The sequence below is a fragment of the Tenrec ecaudatus genome, chromosome 14 (assembly GCF_050624435.1).
Source record: "Tenrec ecaudatus isolate mTenEca1 chromosome 14, mTenEca1.hap1, whole genome shotgun sequence".
Lineage (NCBI taxonomy): Eukaryota > Metazoa > Chordata > Mammalia > Afrosoricida > Tenrecidae > Tenrec > Tenrec ecaudatus.
Genome location: NC_134543.1, coordinates 10,851,117 through 10,864,715, shown reverse-complemented (window position 1 = coordinate 10,864,715; position 13,599 = coordinate 10,851,117). Strand labels below are relative to the sequence as shown.

The 13,599-nt window shown below is 41.7% G+C and overlaps 1 protein-coding gene across 3 annotated transcripts in view; it reads right to left on the bottom strand.

The window, feature by feature from the left end:
* Window positions 1–13,599, bottom strand: part of BTBD7 (BTB domain containing 7) — a 112,784-nt gene that overhangs the window by 46,751 nt on the left and 52,434 nt on the right. The window lies entirely within an intron of this gene.

The window sequence follows — 13,599 nt, the reverse complement described above, 5'->3', positions numbered from 1 at the left end:
CTCTCAACCCCTACCTTCAGGGTCAAGACCTTATTCCTTTTATAAGAAAACACTTTTAAACTTTTTAAATACTTCAAACCTTTTTCCCAACTGACTGGGAGGGAACTGACAATCGATTCTGTTGTGTTTGCTTGTTTGTAAGTCATTTTAAGCTACACCCGCTAACCATCTATGTAACCCTGGGTTCTTGGGGAGCTCGGTAGGTCTTTGTTTAGGAAAGGGATTTTATACTTGAAATGATCTGAGCAACCCCTTTCCCTTTCTGCTGTGAGAGGGGCACCTGGAGTGGGAAATAAAGGTTCATGGTTGGAGAAAGAAAAAAAGCGATCAAGATGCACTGCTCTGGCTAAATCTGCTGCACAAGATCTCTTTATCATATTGAAGAGCAAGGATGTTTTTTTGAGGACTAAGGTGCACCTGACTCAAGCCGTGGTATTTTCCAATAATGAATGTGAAAGTTAAACATTAAAATAAAAAGTCTGAAGAAGAATCAATGCATTTGGATTGTGGTACTGGCCAAGAATATTGAAAATACCATGGGCTGCTAAAAGGACAAACATATTTGTCTTGGAATAAGTATGGCCAGAGGGCTCCTTGGAGGCAAGACTTCATCTTACATACTTTTGACAGACTTTCAAGAGAGACGGGTTCCTGGAGAAGGGCATCACTGTTTGGTAAAGTAGAGGGGCATGGAAGAAGAGAAAGGCCTGTAAGTAGATGGACTGACAAAGTGGCTGCAACAATGGATTTAAGCATAGGAACGATACTGAGGATGGTGCAGGACCAGACAGTGTTTCACTTGTTCGGTTGTGCCCAAGGAAGCTAGGGGTCAGAACTGATTCCATGGTAATAACAACAGCAAAGCTAGGAGTCAAAGTGTCAGTTCTACCACAAGGGGACCTTTGAATTGATGCTATTTCCCCCCTTGTTCCTGACAGGTACTATTCTTTCAAAGGATGTAGGTCCTACTAGAATGATCAAAGTTACCACACTGCATTCATTGATTTCTTTTTCAAAGTGTAATCCAGGAATGGCTTCCACCAGCAAAGACACCTTGCTATCGCTGTAGCAAGACCAAGGCACATAATTATTTCTAAGCACACACATCAAGTAGTACATACATACATAGTAACATATAGAGTATTTAATGAAATAGACCATTTAATCACATACTGCAGGGCAGAAAACTATTTAATAAGGCTTTTCTAGCCATTGTCTATGTATCACTCATCAAATGACCTTTTTCTGATGGGTAAGAGGAGGGAGAAGACACTGATAGGATTCAGGTGTAAAGTGCTTGTGAACAGGATTCATTGTAATTATCATCCTGCTGGGTATAAAATGAGCCCTTCTCAGGAGGCGGATCTCACTACCAGCAAGAACACGCGTGGAGTGTGCATCCTCAGGACCCCTGATCCCTGTGTAGTAAACCTCCTTGATCCCGGAGACAGCTTTGTCATCAGAGGAGCAGCAGGAGGCAGAGCAGATCTCTCAGCCCACACAGCAAGTAAAGCTGAGTGCTTTTGTGGAGAAGGCTGACTTATGGAGTGGGGCACTTCTGTTTCACTTCATTTGGGGAGCTGGGAGCCATTGGGTTGAGACTTAATGGCCTGGGGTACTTCTGGGCACTAGAGGGAGCTGAGCTTGCTGCCCCGTGGAGCTGAAGCTGAGTGCACTCAGGCTGAGGCTGACAGGAGGATGACATGTTCTTTGAGCACTTATTAGCTAGCAGTCCTAAAAGAAGTCTGTAACATGTTCTGACTGGAACAACTGTAGGCTAAGCATGTCTCACCTCAACTGTAACCTAATAAACCCTTAAGTGTGAGAATTGTTTTTGAGTTGTGTGACCACTGCAATGAATTATCAAGCCCAGTGGAATAGTAGACAGATCACACATCTGGTTAAGCTTACATAATTTTCTGAATTTCTCATAGCTACAAGTTCAGGTGTTAGTATGTTTCACAAACCAATGTGATCTCACGTACAGACAGTGAATCAGGGTTTCAAAGTCAGCGTTATTCTCCAATTAATCTCCATTAGGAAGGTATACTGTCAGTGGAAATCTAATACTACAACCAACCCACTCAGGAAAAGGCCTCACAGTCAGAGAAGAATACGTGTATAGAGACAGGCATCAGGGTGAAGAGGACAAATGTATATTCATTTCGACAGCACTACTTTCAGACATGTGGATGTTTCACCTTCAAACGCCACAACACATAAAACGTTTATCGAAAGTTTTTAGACAGGTCATTGCTATGTCTGAGGAATATAAAAATATTTTCCTCCCAAGAACCAAAACAGGATTGAGTGAGGTAGTCCATGAAGAGTGTTTAGTCTAGTGTCCTGCACGTGGTAAATGCTAAATATCATTACTAATCTTTATTTTTGCAATAGTTTTCTTCCAGTCACTTCTAAAACCAGACATAGGTGGAGCGTTTGGCCAGATCAGGTCCTTTACTCTGGATATTTCAGAAAATAAGGAAAATAGTTGGTTTTAGGGCAGAAACATCAATTCTCTATTTAAATCATGAGCTTGAAAAGTCACGAGTAGTTATTAAGGCCAAGACTTTCCCCTTCTTCTGTCACTTCCCTCTCCTCAGACACCAGAGTCATCCCCAGTCCTATTTTCTGTAGACCAAATAACCTCCATCTTTGACCGCATTAGTGTTTGTATTCCTGATGGTGGAAGGTGGAAGTTGAAACTGGACAGTGGCAGAGTCAGAACAGTAAAAATAAACTGGAGTTTTAGAAGGCATCAATTGGCGTTTCTAAGAGAAAAGCGGATATAATGTTCAGTTCACTAGGGGAAAGCTGTCCAGACTGTTTTTTCATAACCTTGTTTTGCCACCTATTATTGATCTATTATTACATATTCTCTGTAATTATAATCATACAGATGCTGACACGAAACAGGATATGTATATATACACACGGTAATTAAAAACAATTTTTTCAAGTCTGAATGTGGTCATTTAGATGTTCTAAACTTGGAATGGTGCTGTCAAGTGATGCGTAGGGAAAACAACTAAATTCTTATCTCTAGAAAATTCCAACGAGAGCACAACTGGTTTTGGTTTTTTTTTCCCACAACTGGATTTTTAAAGGGCTTTGTTAATAAGCCTTTCCAACTGTGACTGAGGCTAGCGTGTGGTGCCTGCACGTATGAAGAGGAAAAGGAGCTGAAGTTGAGGAAACCAGAGAGGATTTAGACAGTTTACACGCGGCAGAGCCAGCATTAAAACACAGAGCTAACGCCAAAGTTCATGCTTTTAAAATACCCTTCAAGGAGGGCACTGCTATTTAGCTCTGAAGCTCTTTATGCAAAGAACACCCAATCTCCATTTCATCTGGAAGCATGAAATGAAGCCACGCATGTGAAATGCTTACCATAGCACAGTGGCATTCAAATACTCTTGGTTTTAATACCCTTCTCCCTGGTGTAGCATCTTACACAATGATGGTCTTCAATAAATGCTAGCTTGAATTGTTTTGTTTCTTTAAGATCCTGAAAAATATGCTCTTATTTTAGGTCTGATATCCAAAGGTCTGATGAATTTATACAATTAAAAGTCACATAGAAATAGTGATACATACAAAGTATAAGAAAGCCTGGGGGCCCAGTGGGTCCAGCCTTGGGCTCCTAGCCCACAGGAGGGTGCTTCAAGAGAGAAAGGCAGGGCTGTGTGAAATCCTACAGAGCAGTTCTGGTCTCTCCTATAGGCTTGCTAAGAGCCAGAATCACCTCCACAGTAATGACAGTTTTAAATATGCAAAGTAAGTGAACAACTAACAACTCAATGATTAAAACAACAAGTGATACCAAAGCTTAGAAGTCATTCTCCATTTTACCTTTCCCTTCACGCAAACTCGAAGGTTTTGCTTATTGTTGAAAAAGGCTAATTAAATTCTACATTTTAAATAAAAATAAATAGAAGACATCCAACAGACAACTTCAAACGACCTCTACATATTTTATAAATAACACTTTGTGCTATGGCTACCAAGGGCCCAATGCACATATAATAGTCATACTTATTGACTGAATACATGTACAAAGATATTCTAGAATTTATCCTGGGTATGTTATTCTTGTTATTATAAGCAATTTTTATTACTGAAATTGTAGATAATTAGTTATCTCATCTATATTATGAATTAGTACAGAAGTGCTGCCCTTGAAAAATATATTTTTGATTTCAAAAGCTCAGTACTCTTAGGGAAGCAACAAAGCCCACATGGAAAAGCACACCAGGCTGTGTGGGCATGAGGTGAAGACAGGAAGTGGTATCAGAAGTTCAAAAAACATGCATCCAAATTGCTATGAAGGGGAATAAATGTAGTGGAGACCCAAAGTTCACCAGCAAGCCCTTTGAAGGGCCTCAGGGAACAGAGGACAAATCCAGGGTGCAGTATAGCACTAATGAACCACATAAACATCCTCTAATTCTTTAAGATGACCTCACTGGTCATGTCAGACTCGTGTTATTGTCATTTGTATATTTAAGATCGCTCTGTACATGGTAGTCAATGATAGATGATGACCCCTCAGAGACACTGTCAGGAGTACGGGTCCGTCCCTGAGGGTGCAGGAAGTGGTAGTGGTGTGGGGGAGGGATGTTGATGTCATTGTTACTGTATAGCCCCACCCAATGGGATTGAACAACACAAGTGTATGGGAAGGGAAGGGATATTGGAATGAGTGCTCGACATGAGATTTGTCATGTCATGAGATTTTACTGACATGTCAATAAAAATACTATCCAGGGGAAAAAAAATGTCAATACTCTTGACTACCAAGACTGTCTCTGTTGGCACAAACCATTTGCCCCCCGTCAAGAAGGGCTTGCGATGGGCTTCTGTACATACCCCAGGCAAGCTGACTCAATGGGCAGTTTTACTCTTAACACATGGGACCACCATGAGACAGAGTAGCTTCTAAGCTGGGTGTGTGTGAGGATTTTCATTTTAGTTGCAACCTGCCCTCTTTTTAAAAAATCATTTTATTTGGGGCTCATAAACTCTTTGATCATGCCCTTCCAGGCCTCCCACACCCTCCTCACCACCAATTTGGATCACTTGCTGTTCCCTTGTCCCTGGGTTTGTTAACACCACTTCCTTTCCCCCTTTCCCCTATCCTATGCCCCCCCCCCCCCGGAACTGTCAGTCCTGTTGTTTTCTCCTCCAGATTGTTCATCCAGCCTATCTTATTTAGACAGACCTGAGGAGATAACAGGCACAAAACAAAAACAAGACGGAGCAAAACCAAGTAACAATATACAACAAAATAACAACAACACAAACCAATGACAAAACAAGAAAGAAAAACTTGTAGTTAGTTCAAGGATCGTTTGTTGGCCTTTAGGAGTGTTTTCCAGTGCAGTCTGTTGGGGTACCACGCCCTGGCCCCAAAGTCCACCTTCAGCATTCCCTGGGGACCTCACCTGCTCCATTCCCTTGCTGTTCTGTTGCACCCCCTTATCATTTTGCCTCGGTGTGGTGGGAATCAGATCGGGTACAATTCCCTCATTGTGTCTCCGGTGTTGTCCCCTGTAGGGCTATGGGTCAGTGAGGGACGTTATGTCTCATAGTGGGGCCAGTCATGTGGCCCTGTGAACTGGCTGCTCTAATCGGGAACATTGTCCTCAGGCTTGGTGGGCCAGGATGGGCTCCTCTCTCCTCCTTCCCCTTCATCTGCTCCCATGTGCTCCGATCAGATATGTCCCTGTCCTGGAACTGCAGATCTAATGCCGTCTTTTGAAATAAATTCTTTTGAGGGGAGGGCACAACCTGCCCTCTTTTTATAGAAAAAAAAAAGACTGTTTTCAGATGTACTAAAAAGAATTAAATTGCCTAATTGGGAGTCTATTAGGAGAAGAGCACTATTTGCTGAGGAATCTGTAGCAAACAGGGCCCACAAGGTGTATGACAGAAACACAGGTCATTCTAAGAAAAGTTAAAAGGTGCAAAACCTAATAGACAGATTTTCAGATGTTCTCTGTCTTGTAGAGAACCCTTGTTCTTGGGATGGCCACGCGAAAACCAGAGATGTGGGAGGTGGGCTAGGTCTGAAGCGGCAGAGTTGGGATATCTCTATATTCTAGACAAAGCAACCATGTCAGCAGAGGGAGGGAAGTAGAAGAGATCACCATCTATATGAAAATAGGCCAATGTCTAAAATAAAACGTAATAAAATTATGAAAGGAATTCTAAAGTACTGTGAGGACTGGTTTAAATGCTAAAACTGATCATGATTAAAAATGTATAACCTGGGAGTCATTTGAAGCGTCACTCGTGGAACAGACAAATCTCCATCCATAGTGCATGTTTAACTGAAGTCTGCATTTGTTACTCTGATCTGCTGATCATGGACTTTAGTTTGGCTCCACTATTCTTTTGGAAGTACATTCTGGCTAGTTTGCTGGCGAGGAAACAATTACAGGCAGAAGGACAATGAACTGCCAGCTCAACTGCACTGAGACAGAAAGAAGAGTGTTCATGTGGACAATGAAGAGGCTGTGAAGAGGCCAGAATGGTTGAGTGCGTGGAGACAGTTAGTCTTTGCTATTCTGCATTTGCTTCAAGTCTCACTCTTGGAACCTAGTCAAGTTGCTAAGGAAAAAAAAAATAGGTCAAGTGAAGTTTCCCAGATTCTAAATTCAATAAAGTATAATCAACACATATTATGACTAGAAATCTACTACTGTGTTCATCTTGAAATGAATGTCATAAATATAATATTTATATTTGAGACTGAAATATCTTTTAAATCAAGATTTGTTTTTAAAAAACCTGTCATTTAAAGTCTATTGTTCAACGCCGTCCAGTGGGCTATGCACGTAGATGCTGGTGCTAATTCTGAGTCTTTTGTTCTGAGGTTAATTGCACTTAGGACATAAAACCTAAGATTTCACAGTCAGTCTCTGGGTTGTGAAAACCTTATGCTGTTTCTAATGAGGTGGGTTTGTCCACGTCCCCAAAGTAATATATTCCTACCGCGATTCTCTTCCTTTTAGAACTGCTCTACATTCAGTGGTTTCTTGATATTTCATTTTATGATATTGATATCAACATTAGTTGTAAGTTTCCCAACTATATATCCATAGTTCATTGGAAAAGACTACCTAGTTAAAGAAACCTTGGTATAAAGCTTCATTGAACAAAGGAATTCTTTTTTAAGATCAAATAAAAACCAAACTCACTCTCATCAAGTCGATGCTGAGATCCTCTAGGACAGTATAGAACTTCCCCTGTGGCTTTTTGAGACTGCAACTATTTACAGGAGTAAAAAACCTCCCATTTCTCCTACAAGCCAAAATGCTACCTCTTAATTTATATTCCACTAACAGCTCTACACCCAGGGCCAGCCAAGGCGATTGTGAAAAGTTTAAGTGCACAAAACACTTGATCTTTCTCCAGAATTTTTTTTTTCCGTTTTAAAGCTGTTGTGAATTGGTTGAAAGTTTACAGGGCAGGTAAATTCTCCACTTAATAATTCATATACATATTATTTCCTCCAGAATTCTTTTTAATATAGGTAGTTACCAACTAGTATTCAAAGTTGCAACTGCAGGAAACCACCTCTGCTGGCGTGGGCCTTTCTTTGCAAAGACCACTGTTGGCTCACAGAGGAGTTAGGAAGATGATGGAAAGGGACCAGTCTAGAAAATACACACGAACAAAGGAAGAGCACAGAGTGAAGACCTCACAGAGCCCACTTCAGCTGCCTGCCACGGAAGCTTGGTCACTGGAGCTGCTCTGTGACTCCGAAAGAGGCTGCCCCCACTGCCACCGGCCTCACTCCTTTCCCACTTAGATGCTGCTGCCACCTCTTTCTGGAATGGATTCTCTGAAGTCCCTGCTTGCTGTGTCAAAAACTCTCACTGCCAGAGTCGATTCCGACTCACAATGACCTTATAGGACAGGACAGAACTGCCCCTGCGGGTGTCTGGACTGCCACTATTTACAGGAGTAGAAAGCCCTGTCTTTCTCCTGAGGTGTGGCTGGTGGTTTCCAACTAGTAACCTTGAGGTTAGCAGCCCAACACAAAACCACTACACTACCAGGGCTCCCTTTCTTGTGTCATTCATCTGTTAGTTTTAATTCCAATTTTACCTCCTATTATATTTTCCATTTCTGCTCCAGCTTAAAATTCTATAATACCCTATTTGTTTCACGGATGTAAAAGAAGTTCTCTCTATCAAAGGATATTTTGAGCTCCTGAAGTTGTCTTCAACTCCGTCACAGTGCTTCCTCAGGGCCTGGTTCTTTGTTGATTTCCGTCTCTTTGGAAACTTCTCTCAAGTGGGTTGTGTCCCCCTCCGTGAGAGTGAAGCAGTGCAGGACAGAGCCAGGTGGAGCTCTGTTGCACAAGCTTGCTGACTGCTGTCTCGGTGGGACTGGAAGGCAAGCTGGGTTTTTCTTTGCACAACTCCTGAGCATTGTTTCATTGTGACACCTCAAAACACCAGTCTCTAGGGTTAAGTACTCAATTCCCCTGAGCTCCAATCCACTGTATGTCTGGCTGGGACAAGAGGAAGGGGAAAGCAAGTGTGGGATTGGAATTTTAAGCCTTGAAAATAACTCCAAGTGTCCGCCTTGTGCCTTGTTCCACCCTATCTTCTTCTGCCACTCTTGTCAAATTTGAAGGCTCTGCAGCTTAATTTCTAAAGAAAAGAAATCCCAGGTCTCCTGTCAAAAGTACTACTACAAACTCATAAAAGCCTTTGTAAGAAGACAACAATGTCAACGTGTGAAGCTATTGTTTCTTGCCAGGCCTAGACAGAAGGCCATGTTTCCATCTAGAGAACTCTTCCCTGATGGGTCTGTGCTCTTCACATGGTTTGGTCAGCCCAGAGACTCCAACTGTGTTCCTTTCAATTGTTGAGTTTTGAGAACAAAAGGAAGTCTGAAGGGGCAAGGTCAGGGAAGTCAGGCAAGTGGGGAAAGGCTTCTGGAAGAAATCCTCCTAGGACAGTCCTTGCTATCTTTGAAGGAGAAGCGGTACTCATAGTGATAAGAAAAAAGTTCTCAGTGCAACTTTCCTGGCCTTTGCAGTTATTCTCAGTTGTCCTCAAATTCCTCCCTAACAAGACCCTGTGGTTGTCTAGTCACCATAACCTTCTGAATGGAGATCTGTGCCTTGAATTTAACCTGACTTTGTTGTTGCTGAAGGCACCCTCATGAGATCGACGGCGGCGGGCAGGGCGTTAGCGAGGAGCCGTATGTACCACCGGCTGACCAGAGACGTGCTGTGGAAACAAACCCGAGCACGCAGGAACTGGAACCCTACCAGCACTACTTAAGACGGATAAAGGGAGGCACGAAAGTCAGGGGGAAATGAGTTATTTAACAGAAGGCACTCAGAATACTGCTTTGCTCTCTAAAGAAAAATAAAAGCCGTCTCTGTGTATCACATCATATGCAAAATTCCTCCTCCAGCTCCACACCTTGCTCATCTCACTTTTGCAGAGTACGTGGCCCGAGCCATCCCAGGGTTCTGCAGGCTGAACTGAGGGCTTGCTTCTCTTCAGAACTCCCGCATAGGTCTGCACCTACACTCTTCTAACCAGCTCCGCATCTGCTCTCCAGCTCCTCCAAATCTCCACGCCCGTTTCCCACTGTCTTTTCTTCTCTCTCTGTCCTTGAGCTTTACTCTCCTACTCCACTATCCCGAGGGCATTAGAGAAAGCAGAAATAAATTTAAGCTCAATCTGCTAGTTTAAATGGGAATCAAGTGAAGCTAAATCCAGTTCTAAAGTGCGAAGTCTGTAAGCTGAGAACCTCTAAACTCAAACTCACTGGCATCAAGTCAATGCTGACTCACAGCGACCCCTTTGGATTTCCAAGACTGTAATTGTTTATGGGAGCTCCTTTGGAACTGTTGATGATTTTGAACTGCTGATCATGTGGATCGAAGCCCAACAAGTAACCACGGTATCACCAGGGCTCCTTTTAAGTCCCTATTACCTATCATTATATCTTCCTAGTAATAAGTCCCTTGCAGATACCAACAGTTAATGCACTCAGCTGCTAACAGGAAGGATGAGGTTCAACTCTACCCAGAACCACAGAGGAAAGGCCCAGTGACCTGCTTCTCAAAAACCAATCACTGAAAACTGTATGGAGACAGCTCACCTCTGACACACATGCGGTAGGCAACGAGTCAGACTCAGCACAGTGGCAAGTGGTTTAATCTGACTGCCTACTTGCCTAGACCAGAACATGATCTTTAACACTTGCTGAACCACGCTGGCTGTCTGCTCTATTGTTCCTATATGATGCTTGAGACCAATTTAATTACCTTCTTTTAAAAAAAATCTAGAAAACAAAACAAAAACAAAACAAAACAAAAAGAACATAAAAAAAATCATCGGGGGGGGGGAGGGGGAAACTCTTACAGCTCTTATAGCATGCATTGATTATATCAAGCATATTTGTCCATAAGTTGCCATCATCATTTATAAAACATTTTCTACTTGAACCCTTGGTATAAGCTCCCCTCCCCCTGTGAATCCTTAAGCAATTATATATTATTATTATTTTGTATCTTACATGGTCAGTAGTCTCCCTTTACCCACATCTGTTATTCGTCCCCTGGGTGTATGTTAATTATCTTCTTCACCTTGAGGGGTTTGTCTAGTCTCAAAACCTAGCCACCCATGACAGAATTTCACTTTCAAACTGGGTTTCAAGGTGAAAGTTAAGTGAAAGCAAGTCATTTTTTTCAATGCTATAAACTGAAAGCCTATTGCATTCCAGTCACAGCAGACACAAGACAGATTTGTGAGGGAGCATGAAAAGGTTCATGGAAAACTGGAATTAAAAGATAATGAAAGTTTTCTACACATTTTTGAAGCCCCTTTGTACATGGTATCTAAAGAGCCTTGGTGGCACATAAGTTATGTGTTGGGCATCAAACTACAGGTCAGAATTTGGACCCACCAATTGCTCTGCAGGTGAAAGATGAGGCTGTCTGCTTCCGGAGAGATGTATAGTTTGTCCTATAGGGTCTCTATGAGTTGGAATTAACCAGATGACATTGAGTTTAGTTTGGCTTTGGGGTGTAGATGGTCAGTCACAAGCTGCCCAACTATCTAGTCTCAAGGATTTCTTAACTGGGAATCCTCATCTGAATCAGAGGGCACAGACAATAATTTCAGTAACTACGTTCTCAATTCTCCTCCAAATGGCACCTAACTCGTGCCATGCTGGATGCGTGTGAGAGAAGTGAATACATCAGACACAACAGATGCCACAGAATATTCTAAATGTGACTGCAGAACTATTGTTGGGAAAAAAACAAACAAAAGATCCAAAACCGCTTGTAGAGTCACAAACAGTCAAACAGTTTAAATAGCTTGATAAGCACAATAAGAAGTATACACCAACTCACTAGTGATATTATTTAAAGATCTTAAAAATCACTATCTAGCAAAAATCTATAAAAGGTTCTTAGTATTTAGTTTGCTCAATGGAATTATAGAAGCGCTTTTTTGAAACTCAGGGTTATTTTTAGAAGACTACGTGGTAGTGAAGCCATGGGCTTCCGTAAGATTATCAGTGTGCAGTTAACGCCTGCGGAGCGCTGACTATGTGTTTGGCACTATTCAGAGCAGTTGCCGTGCGTCGCTTCTTTTAATCCTTGCCATCCCACCTCACGGGGTTACTATTCCATTTTAAAAGGGAGAAAACATGGCCCTAGAAAAGTTGAGTGACTTGCTGAAGGTTAACAAGCTAAGGCATGGCCAAGAGGATTTCAAATCTAGTCTGTTTAGTTTCAGAGCCTAAGCTCTCAAATGATCAAATAGTCCCCCACCCAGGAAAAGGAGGTGAACAGTCTATTAAAGTGGTAAGCCATAATGGCAGTATTGTGTAGGAGAAAGACAAGGCCTACGTGGAGCTTTCCATAAAGAGACATAACACAAAACCTTCTAACAACAAAAGAAAACAGAAGAGCTCTGTATACTCAAAATTAACCGATTACTTAAGAGTACTATTTTACATAGTTTAATATACCGAACAAAGTAGAATTTCCCCTGCAAAATGATTCCCCTGCAAAAAGTTTTTAACTAGCTCAAAAAGAAAAATGAACTCAAGATCTCAAGCTTAAGTAATCAAGCCTTAACAAAGAACCAAAAGCTGGCCCACAATTTATTTTACTTTTCATTTAAAACGGTTTTTTCAGAACTGTACTAGGAAATTCTTTCTCATATATTTTTAAACAGCAATGCTTATAGCAATATACTTGGGCTTATTATTTAAACTTGTCGAAAAAATATCAATCTGAGCAAACAGACCAAATTACACCTTTACAGTAATGTACTTTTAAAGTTATTTTGGTAAAGGTATTTTCTGATAAAGCTGGTTTTCCAGAGTAAATGAACAGTAACTGTTTGTGTTTCCAAAGCCTGTATCTGCATCACTCTTCCCATTAACTACATGTCATTGGACTGGGGTTCCCCCACCCCTAACCATATTGACCTATTGAGCTAGCAATTCTGAAGTTAGGAAAATTGTGAAGTTAGGAAAACTGTGCTTAGTGTTCTGTATTTAAATACTTGTCCTCTTACCTAAACTTCTTTTAACTGGCGATTTCTAGTGCTCTAGCAAATAAGCATTGGCTAAATTAAATTCTTCAGTAACCTTGTTTTCAAAGTTTGTGTTCTCTGGCCACAGCGAGCGATCGCTCGAACAGCAACTCTTTCTGATCCCTGCTGGAAGGGGTCTTTCCAGCTCTAAGAAGAGAAGTCTGACACTCTCCGGCGGGTGCGTTACCTTACAGCCCGTGACTCTCATGTACTCATCTGCCTACCACATACACCATATACTGTCCGAAATTCAGAATTCAAGCTTAAATTATATAATGAAGGGATGCAATCAGTCGAGCACTCGTTGTGTCTTACTTGCTGTAGGCTTGCTGTATAGGTTGATCTTGAGAATAAGATGCAGGCTAATACAAGGCGCCCCCATCGGGTAGTGGTAATGCACTGAGCTGCTAGCCACAAGGTCAGCAGTTTGAAATCACCAGCCACTCTGAGGGAGAAAGAGGAATTTTTCTACTCCCATAAAGAGTTACAGTCTCGGCAACCCACAAGGGCAGTTCCACATTGTCCTAGAGGGTTGCCAGGGGTCGGAATCGACTCAAAGGTAGTAGATTTGAGTTTCTGAGTTTATTGTAGAATATAAATCTGAAGCCCTAGCCAATTCTTAGAGTCAAAGACCTTCGTAACTGAAGACCTTCAATTTCTGCAATATATATATTTTGAGAGGCAGTGACTTTTTCTTCTTATTCTAACATCTAAATATCAACAGGCATTGAATTTGAGAATCTTAAGTTACCCCAAGGAGATTTTGATCAAGCATAATCTTAAAGTCAAGGAGAATAGGCTAATTCAAACCTTGGGCAGAGGTAGAGTGTAGAGGAGTGGTAGTTGGGTAATTTTATGTCAATCTTACAGTAGGGAAGAGGGTGTCAGGACTCATTTAAAGCACTTAGTTTTGAATGCTTGGGTTTAATACTCAGTGAAGATCCACAATCATACTGGCCCTCAATTCTGTCACAGCTGTTCAAAAAAATGGGTTCACACAAAATTCCTG